Here is a 22,747-nt window from a genome sequence, read left to right as displayed (position 1 = left end):
TGATCAAATCATCAGCAATTAAGTGGAAACAAGTTAAGGGATGGTAACATTTAAAATGCTTTTAAAGAGCTGTAAAAATGGACCTTTTGCCTTTTGATTACAAGGTGCATTTAAATGTTTTAACGAGAGAAGGGATTAGTCACAGCAGGTGATCACCACTGTGAAAGAGACAGCTCCGGGATGACCTTCAGTTCTGCCTCCATAAAAGCAATCACACCTAATTATTCATCACTTGTGTTTTAGCGTTCATCTCCTCCAAATGCTACACCCTGTTGTGAACTAACTCACTGCAAAGTTTTTAATATTCCACCGTATCGCAGTTGTAATGATGTTTGACACATCGTAGTGAGCGCGAAGTGTCAAACATTATTACAACAAAGCGTGCAGAGACACAACCGGGAGAATGTCGTCTCTCATCGGCTGACAGACAGTGAGTGGAGCAAACTGTGAAATCATTTGTCTGATTGTCTGGCAGCCAGGACCAGGACTCAGCAACAATAACAACAAGCCCTGTGGTCAAATCTCCATTGCTTGTTAATAATCTGTCATATATCTGACTCTCTGCTTTCTGTGCTTGCAGTTCACATCAGCCTGCCTGCTATGAGTTTTCAAACATCATGAGAAAAAGTTTCACTCAGGGAGTCTGAGAGAAACAAGAATATCATTTCTATTACTGCGGACATGATTAATAACTCTGAAATCCATCATACTTGGCAAGTTTCCACCTTGTATTAAGGGGAATTCTTGCTGGACAGTGACACGATTATTTCACGGGGATCAGTTAATCCTTTTGTCTGTCAAAGATGGGAAAAATAAGTCGCAACAGTGCGTCGATTTATAGTCCGTTCGACTCATATGTGCTCCTCTCTTCTTTGAAAGAGAAAGTCATTTTTCAAAAGAGGATTTGAGCAACATCACGTTCTTCCCTTGCAAATATTTATTTAGGCAGAGCAGGAGGCTGGGTTTGTGATAATCCCCCAGCTCTTCAGTTTGTGGGCAGTAAGCAGGAGGTAAGTTGAGTGATTATAGTGCTTTTGAGCATGGAGAGTGGGAGCTTTGGTCTAACAGTCTGAAAAGTGGAAAGCCAGCACCCACCCACGTCTGGGTAGAGAGCGGCCCTCCAGAGACAAAGTGGTCAACAGTGCATGGGGTTTACCTGTCAAGAGTCTCGTTATGTCGAGAACGCACTGGAGAAGAAACTCAGAAGAGCCTGAAGAGTCAGAGAAAAAAGGCGCCAGTGACAAGTGCAAGTGTTTTTTAGTGAAACTTTAAGGATCACAATCAAACCCCAGGCCCGACCCCTTAAGGAAATCGGTCTGATGAGGATTTTGGCTACAAGAACAGTTCCTTACGCAGAATCTGCATTCGTCTTTCCATCTTTCTTGTTGTCTTCTTCGTGTTTCTCTCAAAACGGTACCGATCATGCACCAGCAAACATCGTTTCCCAATGCTTCACATCACACTCTCTAGACTTTGGGTGTCAGCAGCCTCTCCGGGAGATGATTTCCGTGTCCGTCCCACCCGCTCACAAGCTCGTCGCAGAAGTCTGTATTTTAAAATCAATTTGTTCCACTACATGCCATCATGGCAACAAATTTGGCCAGCGAGTCAACCTTGCTTCCTTCCTGGTTCCCACTGCAATGACTTTATTAAGCCCAGTCTGAGATGCAAATTATTTGAAGCCCAAACGAAGCGGAGAACAACAGGAGTTAAACATGTGGGACAAAGAAAAGGAAATGCAGTGCTCTGAAATAGGAGCGCTTTCGAACACAGCCAAAAGTTAGATCAGAGAAATACTCTTGAGACCTGCTGGAATCATTCACACTTGCTGGTTGCGTATGCCGATGTACAGCCAGTAGGTATGTTTCCATTAAAGCTGTGTAATGATTTTGGCAAAATAAAATCTGTGCATTTTTCTTTTAACTACCTTTTTAAAGAACCTCATTTGTCATCATGTTGATGCTTCTATACATGATGGCAGTTAATTTGTCTCTTCTGATGCATGTGGACCCTGTGGTGTTTTTTATCAGCCACGACAGACACATGCAACAAGAGCCTGGACCTGGGATTGGTCTCCCACTATTACCGCCACTCTTTTAATTCTTTATTTTGGGACCTTTCTGATGAGTAGCAGGCAGCATGAAATGAATGCTTTTTCTCCCGCCTGTGTAATGTCAAGGTGTATTCAAAAACTCTATTCTCTCTTTTAAGATATGCCAGCCTTTTCCGCTTTATCCGAAGTGCAAAGACTTTTTTGGAAAAAGATTCTTGCGTATCCACTCAGGTTTTTTCATGCACAAATTGGAAACGGGCATAAAAGAGGTGGATGGAAACCTACCTAGTGTATCCTAAGTCGACACATATATTCATTTCAGCACTTTGTTTAACCTCCTCCCCATCTGTCTCATTTCTAGGTACGGAGACATGGTACCAAAGACGATCGCCGGGAAGATCTTCGGCTCTATCTGCTCCCTGAGCGGCGTGCTGGTGATCGCTCTGCCCGTCCCCGTTATCGTCTCCAACTTCAGCCGCATCTACCACCAGAACCAGAGAGCAGACAAACGGCGCGCTCAGAAGGTCAAAATCTGTGTCTCTATTTCATCCCGTCTGCTCCAACAGGGAGATTCGCTGTGTGGTTTAAATAAGTGTGTTTGTGTTGGAGCGTGTGCACATGCATACTGTGTTACCTGTTAGGAGTGCACACACACTTCTGATTTTCAAAGGATTATAAGATGTTATTGAGAATTAATGGGAAGTGTTGAGTTAAAACGCTGGGCGGGCGGATACTAATGGTTGAGCCTGAAAAACCTCTTAGTCTTTATATATATATACATATACAGATCATTAAAATAATGACAGAGGGCTGAAAGATCTTGATGACTGAGTTTTTTTTATCAAAAGCCCAGATGACACATTTTACAAAATAAAATAAAAGGTAACGTTGAAAATGATTGACCCCAGTTATGAATTGTACATCTGCATTTCAAATCGCTGTCCATCAACCTACATCGTCCCACACTGTTCAACGCCCTCACACTCTCACAAAGGACATTTTTTGCCCTTCAGACCCACATTAGTCACCTCCAACACACACACGGCGCGCACAAACACACTCCTTATGTTTCTCTCACACACACACACACACACACACACACACACACACACACACACACACACTTTAAGTCCAAGTCCAAGTACTAAATGTTAGCTATCCACTCACTATACTCACCCAGTGGACTTGACCTTCCTACAGGGCTAGATAAGAGCGTTATTAAGTTAGAGAGCAGCTGCTGATCGCTAATTGAGGAGGGAAAAGTCTGGTTTGAATCCATAGTGATAGAAGAATCCTCAGTGGCTAGTTTTCTCATTAATACACAGCTTTGAGTCCGCACGAGTAAAATGGGAAGAATTGTTCAAACACAATGGCGTGAACTCTATACCTTCATACGGTCCAGTTTGGCTTTATTTGACCGCTAAGCAATGAAATGTTTCAGAGGAAATAAATCAAAGTAGGTTTAGGTGCCATCAAAGAAGCATGTTAATGATGGTAATTGTTTTGAAATGGTTTGACTTACATTGCAAATAAGATTTCTATATAAAATTGTTCCAGGTCGCTTTTAAAGCTTTTACTTAGTGACCTCTTCATTGACTATTAAATATTGTTTTGATATCCATACGTGTATATGGGCATGAATGGAACGGTTGCATAGCAACAACTACTGACAGCAGGGGCCAACTAAAGAGCTGGAGGATGATATCATCTGTGAATCTGTCTGAAGACCATATCAGGAAGCTGTTGATGTTTGTGACTCATCTTCTACACACGGAACATAAAACCAACAATAGTATTTAATTGCTGATTGATGAGCCTCACAGATGTTCTACTATTCAAATATAGATTTAAAAAAACAAACACCAAAGACGGCAACAAACATCCATATGTGCCCCGTGGTCTTTCTCTATAGTATGAATTTGAGAACAGAAAGAGAAGGAAGAAAAGTAGAAGAAATATTTGTTTTATATTCACCCTGTTCATCCGTTCTCTCTCCTCTTATTAATCCATCTCTCCTGGCCTTCCCTTCCTCTCTAGGTCTCATTTGTCTTCATTGTTCTCTAACAACAGGCTGCTCCAGGCTCCCATTACAATTATGCAGTCATCTGGGGATTTGACTTTACAAAAAGCTCTTCTCATGTACCCGTTGTAGCTTCACAGTCAGGAAATAGAGAGTAGAGAATGTAAATTGGATTTAATGATCGTCGTTCCCCACTAACTGTTCGGTGTGTGTGTATGTGGGCCTCACTGTAGAGTGCAGTGTCTCCTCTTCATGTTCAGTGTGGGTCCACAGATGGCATAACTAGCAGCGGAAACAACCCCTGGTACTAATGTGCCTAATTCCCTGACGAGTCGAAAAAGAAAACTACTCCAGAAGAAAAAAGAGACAGCTTTCTTCTTTTCTTTTTTATTACTGCACTACGTAGTCGCCATCAGAGTGTCGGGGCAGTAAATGGACTGAGGTCACATCGCAAATGGGACAGGAAAGTCAAGAGGTGCCGCACTGAGAGAAGGCGGGTTGTTGAGGAAGACAAAAAGACCTCTCTCTGAAAAACCTGTCATTTCAGGGTAATTTACCTCCAAAAGTTTCCAGCCATGAAATACTTCTTCATCGCCCTCAATTGTTGCCCAGAATCCTTTTAAAGAGAGACACAGTTACAATTGGACATGTTCCTTTATTACTATGAACATGGGCACTGCAGTTTAATTTAGTCAATCCCCCAGAAGCCACCCTGCTGCTGTTAATACTCACTAGTGCACCAAATTTATATTAATCCACAGGTAATAAATAGTCCCCCAACAAATGCACTTTACTCCTGCTTGAGAAACGTTTGCTAAAAACTACAGTGCCCAGCTGTTCCAATCAATTATTTAGCTTTTTCATAACTTGTTTTAATTGTACATAAAGTTCTGTTTACTCATCTACTCAACCAGTGAAGAAAGTTGCATTTTGTCTTTTGGCGCTGGGTGGATGTGATGTCATCAGGGTTGGGTGGAGTTGGGTGTTTTAGGAACGAAAGGGCTTGGAGATAAGAAATGAAGCATCGATCCTCCAGTTCTGATCGCGGCCGCCACTTAGATACTTCCGGGTCATTTCATTCAGTTAGGAACCTTCCTAAGCGACAAAAAGTAAAACATTCGGCCGCGGCCCTGGTATTACACTTGTGACTTCAAACTTGTGTCTCGAGACTTCACCACACTTTACTTGCTCATCACCACATCAGTAGGATCAGAGTTAGTTAATATTTCATAGTTCTTTCTTTCCTTGTGTCAAGTTGAGCTTTTGATCAATAAAAAAGGAGGCAGCACTCGAAAGCACTTTTCCCTTTCATATTCATTCACGCTTTAGCTGAAGATACTGTAAGCCAGCGGTTTTTTCTTCCTCTCCATTTCACATACTGTGCACGTACATACACAATCATTATTATACCATCTCAGTCTCTAGCATTGCTCTCACCTTCACGTGTATCTACAGTCTGACAGACAATTTCTGAGACATCCAAACTAATTCTATTACTTTTCATTCGCGTCTTGGAAGCAGATATTGCTCTGCCTGTCTGCTGTTTCTCAAATGCATTTATTGGGGAGAGACAGAGCAGCAGTACAAGGTTAAAGAACTCTCTCACTTTACGTGTCCACAAGCACTTGAGGCAGAGTCGTCCTAATATCCTCTTCATTTTTAGAAATTTCCCAATATGATTTCTCTCTCATTTCCTGTCCGCCTCTCTCCGTCTCGCTGGCACTGTTCAGTTATCACGTCTCTCTTTTGGAGGAGTTATCAGATTTATGTTTTTGCTACACCTCAGTGCAGACAAAGAGGAGATGGCAAACGGGATTTGAAATTGAATGAATTTTATATTAAGCAGACAGGTGCATCGGTGTAAACTCCTCGGCCTCTTATGAGCAGAATCTGCACTAAACCGTCTTTAAGATGCGTCTCGGTTGCTGACAGACGACATCAGCAGGTGGGCTTTGCTTAATTTTATATTGCTTTTCTTTCTGACGGTTTATTGTTTAGGTTGAATCTTCATTATCCTATTTTGGCTCAATCTGAAATGTTTTTATTGGGATCCTCATTAGCACAAAGTGGTTGCCTGGTCTTCCTGAAGTCGACATAAAAATGTTATTGAAAAAGAAAACGGCAATTTAGAACAGCACACTATCCGATGTAATGAGAAAAGCGGAACAAAGCAAATATGAGCATCAGAACATGCAATAATAAAAGGTGTTATAAGATGACATCATGTTGGATTCATCTGCTTTTGTTTCAGTGAGTCTATACTACGTCTGGCCAGAAGTATGTGGACAGCCTCTGCTCGTTAAGGCTACAACTAACGACTTTTATGATCAATTATCTTTATTGTATTTGACAATTAATCAATGGGTTGTTTTGTATATATACTGGTCTTCACTGGTTAAATAAAGGCTAAATACAAATATATATGTATAAATATAAAATGTCAGAAAATAATTGTATAAATCCCAAGGTGACGCCTTAAAACATCTTGTTTTGTGCACAGTCCAAAACCCAAAGATATTCAGATTTATAAAACATAAGACAACAAAAAGCAACACATCCTCACTTCTTAGTAGTATATGTGCTTTTGCTTAAAAAACATAACTTGAACCATGAACCAATCATCAAAATAGTTCCCCGTGAATCCAGTCCACATACTTTTGGCCATGTCGTGTATGTTGATGATTAGTATTTATAGAGTTCTATTCTCATACATAAATCTGTATTTAAAAAAACATCTTAATTTGTGGGGGTAAAAGCAATGCAGCAGTAGCTGGGAAAATTACTACAGAGTTTGGGTGATGAGTCGGCATTTTCTCACCATTAAATACTGCATTAGTCATCTTCTGTGACCTCCCGCCCACCCTGTCTGATGCTGTGAATTCTTCTTCTTCCCACGCCCAGAAAGCCAGACTGGCCAGGATAAGAATATCCAAGTCCGGCAGCGCCAACGCCTTCCTCCACAACAAATGCAACGGACTGCTCAACGAACTGCTGGAGCTGACGGTGAGAACAACCACTGACCCTCTGCACACTAACAACCACCAACAGCGCAACCAAGTGGGCACGATGATTACTGGGGAGTCATTTTAAAATGTATTCGTTAAGTAAATGTATTCAGATTGTTATTCAGTATGAGAGAATACTCAATAGTGATCCTTGTTAAACACCCTTCTACTTATTATTTCACCTCACTGCAATGGAAGCAGCAACTTCACATCTGCAGTACACACACGCAAACATCTACACACACACACAACATGACAAACATTTACTGCTATAATTAAGCAAAGGACAATTTAGAGGCTATAAAAAGGAGCAGAATTTGGAGTCATTACATTATGGTTGTTATACAGGGAAGGGGTGATAGCAGAGGAGTTATGCCAATAATCCCCCATGCGGGCGTTATCAGTGTAATCACACAAAGTACTTTTCTTAGTTGTTTTTCAGTCCCAGACTTGATTTAATCCTTTTCTGTAAAACTGGCAAAGTCAGACAACAGAGGTTGTTTTTACTTCCCTTGCTTGTTGTGTCGCTCTTGGTGATAATTAGATGGTTAGTGCATACAAAAAAAAGAGGCTGCAGCAAACTTCAAAACTGCAGCAATAAGGAACAATAAGGCCGCGGAGGACACTTAAATCCCACATGACTCCTACCTCTATAAAAGGTACAAAGTGTTTCTGTCTTTCCTCCCCTCTATGATTATAGACAACTGCAGTTGTGTTACGTTCTCGTCTTTTCAAAAAATCTACAATAATGGATTTTCGTGGTGATTCAGGGGCAGCGAAAATAAGTTGTAAACACAAACACAACTGATATAGTGAAGTTGTTAACAAGCAGTTGCATATTTACATATCCAGCGACATTAGCATTTATTTAAAGTCACTTTTCTGACCACTTGGCAGATGTAATATATATTCACTCTCCTTTTACCTCTTTTGCTCCCTCTCACGTTCAGTGTTTATGCTAAGCTAAGCTAATTATCTCTTGGCACTTGGAGGTATTGATCTTCTCATCTGTGCAAGAAAGCAAATACGCATATTTGTCTAAATATGTCTTAACTATTCATTTAAAATGACTTGTCCTTCTCTTTATCTAAACTTGCAGACTATGCCCACTATGTTCTCAACTTTTATACTTGTCCCTTTTTATTTCTAACTTGTCACCATCATGGAAAAATGTGTTTGGTAATGCATGATCAAATGCCTATATCCTTCGCATCCTGTCCATCACTCTTGCTTTCAGTGACACACTCCCCTCCTTGCAGATGGTTACTAAAATGCATTTGGATCTAATCGAGTCCAGTGTGAAAGCTCATGGGTGTCTGGAAGTGCTTAAAATTATCATATAAATGCCATCTGTGAGTGCTGAGCGACCCATATCCCTTTGCATGTGACTGATGAAGCTGCCAGAGTCCTGCCGCATCAAAGGAGGGTGTTGTCACTGCTGTCAGTTAGTGTGTGGGTCTGGGGTGGGAGCGAGTCGGGATATGACATATGACAAAATGACTGCTTCTCTCACAACCTGTAGTTAGATTAAAAGTTCTGGTCTGCTGGTCTTTTTCAGTTTCCTCTGAAGGCTTTTAAATTTTGACAGCCATTTATTTGTTACCCAGGTCACAGGCTCATTATCATAGAGGGGGATTTATTGATAATCCTGCAGAGTTTTATTATAACCTTGCATAGAAATACCTTACAGCTTTATCCTTTAGGTGCTGTTCATTTTCACTTTTCACTTTAGAGTGACAGGATTTGTTCCAATACGCCCCTCATGGATAAAGTCCGATAACTGCCCTCGTCACAGATTTTTATTTTCCAGCGTTCCAAACAGGAATTGAATCGTGCGCATTGACAACAAACAACAGACACAAACACATCTTTGTAGGGAAGGAGCGAGAGGATTCACAATCCATTATGTTCCTGTGCCAATGCATTCAGTCACAGATCTGCAAAGTACAAACGCACTGGATGGGAGGAAATCTTCATAAATCCACGGGGAAAAGAAACATGATGTATCACAACAAAGAAAGGTCTCCCATATTTAGGTCGATACATGTAAAAAAAAATGAAAGCTGGCTGATATGTGACTGAAGCTCTGGGAGATAGTCATGCATGATACAGTCCTGGATACTTGGCTATTTCATGAAGTACCTTGATTTGTCAGGTATTTTGTTTACTGGCTGAGTCACTGGCTGACCGTCCCATCTGGTAATTGTGTCTATAATATAAACTTGACATTTCAGAATTGTGTCTATGCAGCAATTCATAATGTATATATATTTATATAATGCAGTAAGAAATGACATATTATAACACTTCTATATCACCTGCTCCTCTTCACAACATTGAAGAGACAGTCAATCACCATCATGAGTTGAGTAAACGTACTTCTTCTCTTCAAACACTTCCCCAGTGAGGTTAAAACTTTCAGGATCACATTGTATCAAATCAGCTTCTTTTGTTACATGAAAGTAACCTTGACCCAGGTCTCAGTCTCTAACTGTACAAGGTGTTTGATGGGGCCTCTGCCACAGGGCACATTCATACATTGAAACATCAGAAGGCGCAGTTTCCTCGTGCCCACATGACTGTATTGTTCATATGTCTGGAATTTGAATGAAAGTCCTTGGGCTGGATCGCCACCCACCCAAATCCTTTGAGTAACAATATGTGCTGTGGGGAGGGAATTAATTTGTTTTCAGTTTTCATGTTTTTTGGCAATTGTGATTGCTTTGAGACTAAGCTATATTGGAGCCGGAGCTTTGAATCCAAGTCCTGTTTGGAGAAATACCAAAAAAAATGGTTCCAGAAGTTTCTGTTTTTCTCAACTCTTCTGTTTTTCCTCTTTCTAAAGCTTCAAACATCAATATCTGTTCAGCTGCCTGGAGCATCACATTGTGCTCAGTGGTACCTACTTAGATAATTAAGTAAGAGATCTGGCAACAACACAGTTTTAGAATTTAGAATAGAGTTCAATAAACTGAAAGGGGGGAGTTATTTTATTTTGAAGCCTGCTTACATAAGGTAGCAAACTAAGGCAATTACAGTATTAGTGACACAAATGATGCACAGTTTTTGACTATTATAAACAAACTACTTGCCAAGGCAGTGGGATCAATTCACAGCAAGCAGAAATGTGGTCCACTGTGTCACTAATTGGCTAAAAGTTATTTGAAAGCAAACTGCAAAAGTTGTCGGCTACCTGATGAGAGCACAAACCAAGATAGTCTAGTTTAAAATGGGAGACATGAAGCAGAACTAAAGAGTCACGTCTGACTTTTCATTACGGATGACAAAGTTCAAATCAAAGAGTAATTTTGTGCACAGAGCGAGAGGCGTTAATGAGTGACGAGGATACACCAACAATGTAATTTGTCAACATTCATCAATTTTGTGTGTGTGTGTGTTTGTGCGTGTGTGTTTGTGTGTGTGGCTTACTAAGGACACAGAAGAGGATGAGCAGAAGCTGAATAAATCCACCTCTCTGTTAGAGAGCCAACACCACCACCTACTGCACTGTCTGGAGAAAACCACTGTGGGTACACTCCCAACATTTCTCTCTCTGTGATTCCAACACTTACAGTGTTCAAAGATTGACCAGCTACATTAATGAGGTTAAACATGTGTGTGTATTCTCAGCATGTACAGCACTTCAGGGTTGGAGGTTCTGGCAACTGCAAGATAAACACGTAATCAGAAACAAACAAGAAGTATTCATTTAAATAGAAATAGAAATAGAAATACTGTTAATCCTGCATTGAACATATTAATTAAGTAAGTGTAAGTATAATCAGGAAAATGTACTTAAAAGTACTCAATGCAGAAAAATGTCGTATGACAGTTATGCTCATATATATATATTATATCATTACATTATTATGACTCGTGCATTAATATAAAAGCAGGATTTGATGTTTGATTTGTAAGTGGTTAAGGTGGAGCTAATTACTATTTTGTGGCGGACATCAACCGACAATGATCATTTTAATAATCCAATAATTTGTTGATTGTTTTCTTGATTAATGGATATATGGATTAATGGCCATCAATGACTTCAAAATGATTTAAAAAATAAATACATATTAGAATAATAAAAAAAATTAAAAGTGAAAAGCAGCAAATCCTCACATTTGTGAACCTGTAACCGTGCATTCTTTAAATTCTTTGGATTCTTTGCATGGTTGAACCATAATCAAAATAGTTGCAAATAATCATTGTGTCAAAGGATCAATCGACTAATAGTTTCAGCTGTACTTGTATATTTTAATATGTTTTGAGTGCAAAAATCTTACGTTGTAAAGTAACTCAAGGCATCGAGTCCCATCAGTCTGTGTTTCCCTCTTTCTGCACCAATCCCTCCCAGTGTATTTAAACCACCTTCCTGTTTCGTCTCTCCAGGCTCATGAGTTTGTCGACGAGCAGATGTACGAGCAGAACTGTTTGGACACAGCGCTGCAGACCTACCCGTCACGCAGCCCCTCTATATCGAGCCACGGCAGCTCTGCGGGTACCTGCTGTGGCCGCAGGCTAAAGAGAAGCAGTCCGCTGCCCAATGCCAGCCGGCCCATCCCACCACACCAGGGCCCCCTGCAGGAGCTCAGTGCCATCCACATACAGTGTGGTAACCCACCGTCACACACCACCAGGTAAAAGTAAAGGGCAGCAGAAACACGCTGCAGCATCAGAGGGGGAACTGAAGCTTTGTATCCAGGTTGTTGGGGGGGGGGGGAAATACATACAGTTTAGCTGTACACAATATTTCCACTGAAAGAGTCAGTTCAGGTAGAAAGCCATGCATGGAGATCCTGTATCCTTTTCTGTGCAACTCCAAGGCATTTAAAAGTCCCATCTTAAAACCGTATTAGTAGTGTGTCTACTACACCCTAACTCCGGTTATTAAACTTAAATGGGGTGGGGGCAATGGCGACTTCACCACTGCACACCTGTAAAGTTTTGTGACTATATCTTGCACAATTGAGGCGCTAATAATGTCATAATATAGTATGTGGTGAAAATGAACATAAGAAATGATACAATAGTACTTTGTCTCTCTTTCTCTAGTCGTTCGAAACTCAACCTGAAAACGAATGACAGCGGCAGGATTAACTGGAAAGGCGGTCGGATCACCACCGCGATCATCAGCCTACCATCTCCTCCCTCTTTGACCCTTGATGACGATGTCCTCCGCGGGCCCCTACAGAGGAGGCCGCCCCCACCCCCGGGTCACCCCGCAGCTCCGAGCATCCAGACCACAACAAGCTCAGCTGGCACCAACATCTTCAAAGTGTCTGCTCTGTGACTCTCTGGCTGTCAGGTGTAGCTCAGCTCGGCAGGTGGAGAGAAACAACAAAGAAGAGAAGGAGGAGGAGGCGGAGGAGGAGGAGGAGGCGGAGCAGGTTACACTACCTTTACGGACGCACCATGTCCCGTCTCGCAGGGTCAACAGGAAGAGTGCCGGACTCCAGAGGAGTTTCAGAGAAGACGGATGATGTGGAGACATTACTGAGGTAGAGGATTGTAGATATGTGAACCGAGAATCACGCACTCGTCATGTCGTGTATGTACTGTAGATACGGACAGAGTCGCTGCATTTCTAATAGTTTCTAACAGCAGTACAGATGTTTAACAGCAGGGTGCCGTGGAAAACATTGAAAGACATTTTGCAATTAGCATTTCCGTACATCAGCGGTCGCTGTCGACGTACCACAAATTCACAGTAAATTTAAAGTGGATTCACAGGGAAACAGTAACAAGGATATTTTGTTGACTTTAAATGTGTTTGACTGTGTTTACTTGAATTTGATTGGTCTTGTTTGTGTTGCGTGTTATGTGTCTTAAGTATTTTGAGGAAAAAAACAATTAAACCTTTAGCTTTCTTTACAGCATCATTTGAAATGTCACGGTACCCTGCGATGCTGCTAATATCATATGGCTGAAATGTGCGTTTGATGTGTCTGAGACTTAAAAGAGGCGGGTTTTATTGTATCTATTCATCGTGTCAAAGACTCAAACCAAACTGTGCTTTTTAGTTGCTTCATGTTGACATTTGTGACTGGAGATTGACTGCAGGGAGTGAAGATGACCCGACACTGTCTTCATGCCTTAAAGGTTTTCATACTGAGGTAAGACAAAGCAGGAAGTCTCAAACTGATAGTAAAAACGTCCCATCTGACCACATTTACTTTAAAGGGAAGGTTTCTGATTAAAAGGACAGCGTTATTCTATTGTTTTGTGTGTGTGTTAGTCTGTCTCTCAAAACCTTCTGACTCCCTCACCCTCTCTGTAGGTCTCAGACTCCAGCCTATTTATTCCTACTGAAGACACCAATTTAAAAAAAGGCACAACAGAAAAATGTTTCTAAACAGAAAAAGGCTTAGTCATTTTCTCAAACACCTGGGCACTGCAATTTATAGCAAACATTACCAAACATAGTGTGGTTATTTGGGACTATTTTCAGCCGCAGATTAAAACATATTTTGAGTGCAAGTGAGGCCAGCAGGACGGTCTGTATGGGAAACGAGCTATAGTGCCCATATTCACTGTAATGTACCAACATGGCATCCAGTGTAGCTCGCTGGTGCGTTTTTAATGGAGGTCTATGACACAAAGGAATAAGCTATAATCAGGTTTTGGCGTATGAAAAAAATATAGATTATTTCCAGCGATATCCCTTAAAGTAATGCACACTGCAGTTTTTCTATGCGAGTATATGATCCTGTTTGTATAAATGTGATTGATGCTTTTTGTCCTGTGGAATAATTAAAAGCTGCAGCTGTCGTGCTGCCTCTACTCGCCAAGTGTCGTCGGCTGAGAGCGAGATGAGGAAACGATAATGTGCATCATGAGTGATTTAGGTATTGAATGCCAGAAAGGTTGAGCACCACTCTCATATCAAGCAGCCACCCTGGAACATTACAGGAAGTGCAATTCATGTTCAATCCATATTTTTCAAATTTAAAAAAAGGTGAATGAAAACCTGATCGTTAGGTAAGGTTCCAAAATAGAGAGAACAAGGGTAAAATATGCAAATGTACAAAATGGTTTTGGGGCATACAGTCACTCTAACAAAGCAGAAACAAATAATTTCAAAATTGGTTGCCTTCAGTTGTTAAACTGTCAACGAAGACATGTTGTTGCACAGCTGACTGCAGTGCGTCCATGATGTGGGATGTAAATTGAAAACACAATATGTTTTCCCCTTTGAAATAGTAATACGTTTCCTACAGGTAACCACAAGTTTTAAACCTAAAATTAACATTTGTAAAGAAAGGAAGTAAATGAGAATACGCAACTCAATGTCCTCTTACTAGCTTTTCTGAGGATCTGCTGACATTAATCAAATTTGCTTAACTTTTAAATCAATGTGGATGAGAAGTCAAAGTGCTGTGGATGAAATTACAGAACACAACTCATGACAACTGAGCAAACTCCATCTGCTGATGAAGACCATGCGATGTGGTTGAAAGCCTCTTTAAAAGGCATCGAGACGACCTTGAGCTGGGATTGTCCTGACAAACTATTTCCAAGGTCAATAAAGAACTTTAAAGCTTCAGAATAGGCTCCGTCACGATAATCTCAAAGACGGTCACAAGATGGCAGCAATGATGCATTCTGACATCGAGACCAAAGGATTGACAATAAATCAAAAATGATTTGGTCTGGAGTATGTCCTTAGTCCTGTATTCATATTCTTTACACACCCACCTGCTGCACATCGTAGATCATTTGAAGTTGATAGTCGCCTGGTGTTTGGAATAGCTATCTGTCTGAACTCAACAATGAGTTTCTTTGTCTTCATTGTTTTTTTGAAAGTGGAAACTACAATGAAATGAAATGTTCTGGCTGTATCGGTATACTTTATGTTCCTTCCTGTATTTTGTCTCGTTTTAAAACCGAGGTGAACGTATTTTTGCCAAAAGAGTCACTTTCCATCCTCTGTAAGAACAACAAAGTAGTAGTACTCTTTATGCTGCTATTTAAAAAAGAAATTACAAACCCTTTAGATCATTTCTCCTTTCACAGTTAATGCTGAAAATACCGAGCGTCCGCTCCGTCGTGGTGTTCATAACTTGGATCTTAGTTGCCGCAGTATCTTCACATTAGGGCTTCGTTTTGCTTGATCGTAGATCATCACCACGCTTCAACAACAGAAAGCGCTGCTCTCACTGTGTGATGTATGATGGTTACATGTCGTCATTATAAGATGGACTCGTGGGGGTCACTTTTTTAAAAGTCTTGGCATTGCTGTTTGTGTTGTTTCTTATCTTTTCATCCTTTTGAACTGAGCTTTTCTGTCTGTTTGCTGTCTTTACAGTATTTTGTCAGTTTATTTGTTATAACAGCTATGATGTGTCAGATGAGAATTAAAATCTGCCACAACAAGCGAGTGTCGTCTTTCTTCTCGCCCCTGTCCGTTTCAGGCCTGTTGAGCGAACACATTTACTCTGACTGTCCCCGGTGGTGGATGATGTACGGCTGTCTTTCACTTAAGCAAAGCAGCAACACCACAGTGTAGAAGTCCTACGTTCAAAATGTTACTGGAGTACAAAAGTTATAGGATCAAAATGTACTTAAAGTAAATGCAGAATGTTTTTAGAATTGTTCAATCATAATTATTGATACATTAATATGTACATCACTTGGCAGGTAGCTTGGGAATTTCACCAAGGGATCAATACAATAATAAAGTCTCATCTTAACCAATAATACATCATCATGTATTTGTTTAATATATTTGTTTTCTTCATTTGAATGTAAAAAGTAACTAAAAAGGTATCAAATAAATGTAGTGGAGTAAAAAGTACAATATCTTCCTGCATTTTAAATACTCAAGTATAAGTAAGTAAGTATAAGTACCTCAAGAGTGTACTTGGTTTCAAGTGGTGGAAAGTAATAAAGTTTGTTTACTGTGCCCCCTTTCAAATATCAATAGTCAGCTGGGTGAAGAAGCAGCTTTAATATATACACGTAAAATTCAATGAACTTTTAGAAAAAGAACATTATTCATGCCTTTTCTTCTGAAGAGCAACATAAAGGTCAAACTCATTTCTCGTAAATGAAAAGAAAACATTTTTAAATCCTGATTATTCACAATATCTGACTGTTGACTGCTACAGTTGGCCTGTTTAAGACTATAGAAGATGGGGTTACAACGCTATTATACAAAACGTATGAAATATAAATGACTGGCTTGCGACTCAGAACATGAGCACGGCTCCACGTCTGCCTCGAGTTGAAATTCATGCCCAAAAAAAAGAAAATTCAGGGTGTTGAGCATGTCCTTTAAAAATCCATCTTCTTGGAGGAACTGCAGACACCCTAACACTACTATGTTATACTGCTTCACGTGTACATATCCCTGTAAATTAGTATCATTTTAGGCTTTGTGTCCCACATCAGCAGTGGTACATTTACTCAGATACTGTTAAGTACACATTTGAGGTAACTGTACTTTACATGTATTATACACTTCAATGATTAATCACAAATGTACTAGTGTACTCATAACAATTCTACCTAAAGTTACTTACATACAAAAAGTTAATGAAGTGAAAATAAGGTAACTTCACTCTGACTTTATAACTTCAATATGAAACAAAATCCAAACTGTAGTCACAAGATGGTTTATGACCAGAATAGTTATATAAACACAAAGCTTAGCAAAGGGAAGGGATGGAAAAGCAAAAACAACATTTAATGCTCTTACGTAACATAATGTCCACATGAAGTTATGTTTCTGACACACCTCTTGAACATCCAGTCATGTATTTAACCAGGTGTTTCACTGTCAGCTCATTCCCGGCCACAAAAGCAGCTTATTACCCGTCATTAGTGGTCGTCTGGCTCATGTCCTCTCTCAGAACGACTGGATGACTCACACAGCCTCTGACTAACTCTCTTTGGTGAGGGACCGGGTTCAGCTTCATTGTGGTAGAAATTATTCAAGGAGGGTGTCAAATCTCAAAGGATATACTCTCGGTTCAATATATATGAACTTCTATAACCTTTATTAGGTGTCGTTACACAATAAAATGCCTAAAATTGAAAAGAAATAATAGATTTTCTGATACAGTGAAGAGACAAAAAATATATAGGCCCTTACTTACTGTCTCCGTCACTATATATGAAATTGCATTAAAAATAAGGCATCACTTAAGCTCTGACTAAAATAATTAGTGACCTCAGACTAAACTCTGATACAAACAAGGTCTCAATTCTTATCCTGCTAGACCTGAGCGCAGCATTTGACACGATCGACCATGACATCCTAATTAATCGTCTAGAAAAACTGGTTGGTCTTTCTGACTGGTTCAGAACATATATCAAAGGGAGAAAGTATTTTGTCAGGCTTGGAGATCATGTGTCAGAGAAGCATGATACCCACTTTGGAGTTCCACAAGGGAGCTGCCTCGGTCCATTACTGTTCTCCCTGTACATGCTACCACTGGGGGACATCATTAGAGAACACAATGTGTGCTTCCATAGCTACGCGGATGACACAACTGTACATCTCTGCTGAACCAAACTATGCTACAGCTGTTAACTCCATCACCACCTGTCTGTCAGCAATAAATAAATGGATGAGCAATAATTTCTTAAAATTAAATGAGAACAAAGCTGAAATCCTACTAGTAGGTCCTGTAACAAAAAGAGAGATGATACTGAATAACATGGGGAAACTTACTCCTTTGATTAAACCTGAAGTTACATAGACTGGTGTTATCATAGACTCAGATCTAAGCTTTAAATCCCACATAAACAAGGTAAAAACATCATTCTTAGAGATATAGCTAAAATCAGACCATTTATAAGTCAAAAGGATGCTGAAAAACTAATCCATGCTTTCATTTCAAGCCGACTCGATTACTGTAATGCACTCTTTACCGGCCTCCCAAAAAAACCAATGGAGAGACTTCAGCTCATCCAAAACGCTGCAGCGAGGCTGCTGACTAGAACCAAGAGGAGAGACCACATCAGTCCAGTGTTAGCCGCTCTACACTGGCTTCCAGTAACTTTTAGAATTGATTTTAAGGTCCTCCTTCTTGTATACAAAGCCCTAAACGGAACCGCACCAAGTTACACTGCCAACTCTCTAATAAACTATGTGCCCCCAAGGACATTACAATCATCCACTACTGGCTTATTAAATGTTCCCAGAAACATCCAAAAGAAAATTGGGGATGCAGCCTTTTGCAGTTATACACCAAAGCTATGGAACACTTTACCTGCAGACATTAGAGAGGCAAGCTCGCTCAATATCTTCAAACGTAAGTTAAAAACATATCTCTTTACTTTAGCCTTTTAATGGTGATATTTTATATCTCTTTACTTTAACCTTTTAATGGTGATATTTTATATCTCTTTACTTTAGCCTTTTAATAGTGATATTTTATATCTCTTTACTTTAACCTTTTAATGGTGATATTTTATATCTCTTTACTTTAGCCTTTTAATAGTGATATTTTATATCTCTTTACTTTAGCCTTTTAATGGTGATATTTTATATCTCTTTACTTTAGCCTTTTAATAGTGATATTTTATATCTCTTTACTTTAGCCTTTTAATAGTGATATTTTATATCTCTTTACTTTAGCCTTTTAATGGTGATATTTTATATCTTTTTATCTTAGCCTTTTAATGGTGATATTTTATATATTTTTATCTTAGCCTTTTAATGGTGCCACTTTAAACTAATTTAAATGATTTCATACATTTTTGCTATGGCTGGTTTAACATTGAATGTGTAAAGGTAACTGAGATAAATTTCAGAGTGTGTATTTTTGAAAAGCCTGAGATCAAATAGACTGTGTTACCACGGGAACAAGAGGAAGTTTCTCTGATAAATGTGTAATATTATTGGAGAAAAACTGGCTTTAACCGAAGGGAGTAAACCAGTTGAAAGGCCACAGGGGCCCATTGTTGATCTCATGCTTTCAAAATATGGCTCTGACAGTTTAAAACATTTACAAGAATGGTGTGATGAATGTGGTTTCCCGGCAGTAGGGTCGTTAAGTACGGCACAGATACGGAAATAAGTTAAATTACTTAATTAATTAATTCTGCTATTTTATCTGCTATTTTAATTCAGCTATTTTTATACCATTTTAATTCTGCTATATTATATTATTTTAATTTAGCTATTTTATCTGCTATTCTATACTATTTTAATTCTGTTATTTTTATAATGGTACTTCAGACTCATTTACATCTACACTGATTATTGTACTGTAAATGCTCTTATTCTGTCTAATCTTGTACTAATTGTTATGTTTCTGCTGTGAAGCACTTTGGGCTGCAATTCTTGTATGAAAGGTGCTATACAAATAAAGCTTATTATTATTATTATTATTATTATTATTATTATTAAAAATCCCTTTTCTCATGCTCACCAAACTGCTGCCACACTGTGTCACAATGCATTGGAAAAAAGACAGATTTGAGATTTGACAGTAGAGATGTGAAAGGAAATGAGGGGCAAGAGAAGAAGACAATGAGGCCCCCCACAAAAGCTACTTGTAAACAGATTACTGCAAGTACTGTAGTGACGCATCCTGACCTTTAGATGGCAGTGCACTAACATATTTTGCAAGACTAGTACATGTAAGTCTGCTTAAAAAGTGACATACTGATAAGAAATAAAGATGTTTATACCAAAAGGTTAATTATCAATAACTAGAGATTCTTTTGTGATTGGCTCACACCAGCCACAACGGCAAATCAGGCCAGAGGCGTGAGGTCTGGGGTTCAACGGCCCCTTCCTCACTTCCTACCCTGCTACTTCCTGTGCCCTTTCTCAGACCACGCCCATCTTCAAACTTGACCTTTATTTTGATCTCAACTACACATGTGTAAAGTTTTGTGGGCCAGGAGCGAAAAATGGGAGGGGGGGGGGGGGGCAAATGCTCTGACCAGCCCTACTCATCTACGAAATCAAAAGTCTAGAAGATGTGAGAACATTGTGAAAAATGCCCATTGCAGCTTCTCAGAGCCAAAGAAGACGTCTTCAGATGTCTTTTGTCCGACCAACAGTCAAAAAACCGAAAGATTTTATTAACAAATTAAATTCAGCAAATTCTGTAGAGTTTTAGCATTTTTGCTTAAAACATTACTTCAACAATCAATCAAATCACCAAAATGTTGCAGATTAACTTTCTGCTGTTTGACTTAACAACTCTAGGAGTTAATATCCAAAATGTTTTCCCATTTTTCCCTAGCCTATTGTCACTTTATGTCTGACGGATGATTAAATGACGTAATAATCATCTATTGGATTCCTCTTATTCTTCCCACTATCATATCTTTATCAGCCTCTTTGTGTGAAGTGTGAGCAGTTGCTGGTTTATGCAACATGATAATATAAAGACATGATTGCCCGACAGTTCAGGACACTGATGTGGTTTTATTACATATTTAACGGTTAAGGAATGACACGTATTACATTAACTGGAAGACATTGCATGATCACAGTGCCTGGTCCTTCTTTTAAATCAAAAACATGAAAGCATATTATCTTCTATTCCATTAGTATCACTACTACAGTACAGAGAAGTGACATAACACTAAGATAAGACCATTAAAAGGCCTCTTGTGTAATTTAGATTAACTTTAAAACAGGGTGGACTTGTCCTGAAGGCACAATCACCTCTCAGTTTACACTGATTGACTCGGGCTGAGGAATTCACACGGTACTTTGTGATAACTTCAGATATTGAATTTGAATGAAAATTGCTCAAGGGCTTATTTCACAAAAGCGATTTGCACAGATCACAAACGGTGGCGGTATAACGTTTCACAAATGATTGTTGCTCGCAAATTGCATATAAATGTGGCAGTCGTACAGGGCTGTTGCATGCTCATTCATGGAACGCAAGAATGTTGTTTGATTTTATTAGTCAAACATGTCAAAATTAAATTGGAGGGGACATCATCTCATATTACAAATTGCAGCTTACATCGTTGCAAATTCAGTGCAACAGGACGCACATGAACAGCTGGCAAAGTACAAGCTACAAAGTTTTCCAACCCAGAGTATAATTTTGGGGGTTAACAAAGCAAGGCAGAAGATACTTTCCCCATTTGTTACATTAAAGATGACACTACAACAGTGTATAAGTCTGCAGATGTATAGTTAGACTGCATGTGCCGCCTGTGTGTTTCAGTGCCGAGTGATCCGAGGAGACGCTTCCTTATCCAGTATGTGTTCATGCAGACAGCTGAGAGGAAGTGGACACATGCAGGAGAAGCAGCTGCAGGTTGGAGGTCACACTCGGGTTGTAATTGTTCCAAATCATAAAGCAACCCGCTGAACGTTAAATTGGACCCACGTGTCCCCATCTCTCTCCTAACTGATAAAGATATACAAATACAGCATCTTCACGCTCAAACGAGCCGTTTTAAAATCAAGTTGTATATGTGATACATGTACAGTATGTATGCAAATAATACATTTACTTTGTAGTTAATAATTAGTTACCTACTTGGCTAGATAGATACGTAGTTACCTAGTTAGATAATGAAACTGCTGTCAAAATGATGAACGTGTTTCATAGGTCTGTCGTTATCTGAAAGCGTTATTTGTTTTTATTAATAAAACAACCATAGCCAAAAAAGTAGTTATTAAGCTGCTGTGAAAATGACACTGAGCAAACAGAGTTATAAATCTGCAGAATGAACACAGCAGAGAACTCTATAAATATTCTAAGTGCTCATATGACAATAAAGGGTAATTGAATAAAACACAGCACAGGTCGTTAAAGTGTCTTCCTCGCTATCAGAAATTAAGTTACGCTAAGATGATTTATTCATTTTCCCTGTTTCATTGCTTTTGGAATCTTGGAGTTACTTCCTTTTCCTCTCTGTCTCTCTGTCTCTCTCTTTCTCTCTCTTTCTCTATCCCTCTCTCTGTCTCTCTGTCTCTCTGTCTGTCTCTGTCTGTCTGTCTCTCTCCCTCTGTCTCTCTCCCTCTCTCTCTCTCTTTCTCTATCCCTCTCTCTGTCTCTCTGTCTCTCTCTCTCTCTATCCCTCTCTCTGTCTCTCTGTCTCTCTCTCTCTCTGTCTCTCTCCCTCTCTCTCTCTGTCTCTCTCCCTCTCTCTCTCTTTCTCTATCCCTCTCTCTCTCTCTGTCTTGACTGTTTGACAATGTTTCTACGCAAATGTCAAGACGATAACAGAGTTTCAGCTTTTCTAAGCAAAAGAAGTCAAAGTATAAGCAGGCATAAGGACGTAGGCCTAAATAATGTAGTTGTTATTAAGTTATATTAATATTAAGTTGTTTCCCCTAAAGTTCCTTCCTCCACTTTCCTTTCAGCAACACAACAGTTTCCTGGTAAAACAGACCTCATGTAGTTTCCTTGACATCTTCAGATTGGAGGAGATGAAGTGAATGTGTGATATATTAACTACCTTTTAGAAATGTCAAATCTATAATATAAATGGAGGGGGGTGATAAACAACTTTCAGTTAGGGTTCCTTGTATATGCAACGCTTCCTTCCCCTGATAATAAAGCATTATATCCGGGTCATGCAACAAAAGCCTGCGGCTCAGGTGCTTCCTCACTGACCGCAGTGGAGGTGGCCAGGAAACTGTCCCGTTGGCTCGCTTCATGACATGTATGGTTTCTTTTAGACACATCCTCCTTAAACTTCCTCTTTCAGTCCAATGAGCTGCAACAATGGCTG

The 22,747-nt window shown here is 39.6% G+C and overlaps 1 pseudogene; it reads left to right on the top strand.

The window, feature by feature from the left end:
* The window catches only part of LOC115007782 (potassium voltage-gated channel subfamily D member 3-like), a 67,233-nt pseudogene extending 51,788 nt beyond the window's left edge, over positions 1–15,445 (top strand).
* Positions 15,446–22,747: the final 7,302 nt, after the last annotated feature.

Source organism: Cottoperca gobio, chromosome 5, assembly GCF_900634415.1.
Source record: "Cottoperca gobio chromosome 5, fCotGob3.1, whole genome shotgun sequence".
Lineage (NCBI taxonomy): Eukaryota > Metazoa > Chordata > Actinopteri > Perciformes > Bovichtidae > Cottoperca > Cottoperca gobio.
Note: the sequence above shows the minus strand (reverse complement) of the source record. Positions and strands in the feature narration are given on the sequence as shown.